The 773-nt window shown below is 43.7% G+C and overlaps 1 pseudogene; it reads right to left on the bottom strand.

The window, feature by feature from the left end:
* Positions 1 to 444: 444 nt before the first annotated feature.
* On the bottom strand, positions 445 to 538 carry LOC141414409 (small nucleolar RNA SNORA70; annotated as a pseudogene).
* Positions 539 to 773: the final 235 nt, after the last annotated feature.

Here is a 773-nt window from a genome sequence, read left to right as displayed (position 1 = left end):
CCTTTTTTCCATAAGTGGACAGGATGATTTATTGTTGCACATGACTAAGGTGATTAAGGAGGGGACAGCACAGTGAGAAGCCCTCATGAGTGCAGGGCTCACCACTTGTCCAGGGAACCATTATTAGGGATATATTTGACCCTACAACCATCAGCGATGAGCTGCTTCTCAACTACCATGTCTTCAAATTGATCTGCATTAAACTTGGTAAAGCCCCACTTCTTTGAGATGTGGATCTTCTGGCAGCCAGGGAACTTGAACTTGGCCCTGCACAGGACCTCAATCACATGTTCCTTTTTCTACAGCTTGGTGTAGATGGACATGATTTCTTGGCCAATGTGAACCCTGGCCACAGTGTCGTGGGACTTCCCAAAGGCACCCTGCATACCAGTCTGGCGCCTAGACTGGTGATAGTATGAGACCAGAGACATGTACACACTGGGGACCTATCTCCAAGGTCTCTTAGGTCAACCCACACAAGCAACAGTCTGCATACACTATCGAGGAAGCTACTGTCTGCAGCCACCACTCACCATGATTATTAATTCTTCATCTCTGCTAATACCTTTTTTGAATATTTATTATGTATTAAAACTACTAATATTTTGACTCTATTTTCTCCTTTAATTCTTTCAGTGGGCCTATTTTGCAATGAAGACACATTTCCCAGAGATTGAGAACATCTCTAACTAGGTGTAGCTCTGCAGTAAAGCCAGGAACTCTACCCCATAGCTGTTACATGTCACCACAAAGTTTTCTTTTGCTTAAGAATG

This window comes from Castor canadensis, chromosome 11 (genome assembly GCF_047511655.1).
Source record: "Castor canadensis chromosome 11, mCasCan1.hap1v2, whole genome shotgun sequence".
NCBI classification, from domain to species: domain Eukaryota; kingdom Metazoa; phylum Chordata; class Mammalia; order Rodentia; family Castoridae; genus Castor; species Castor canadensis.
Note: the sequence above shows the minus strand (reverse complement) of the source record. Positions and strands in the feature narration are given on the sequence as shown.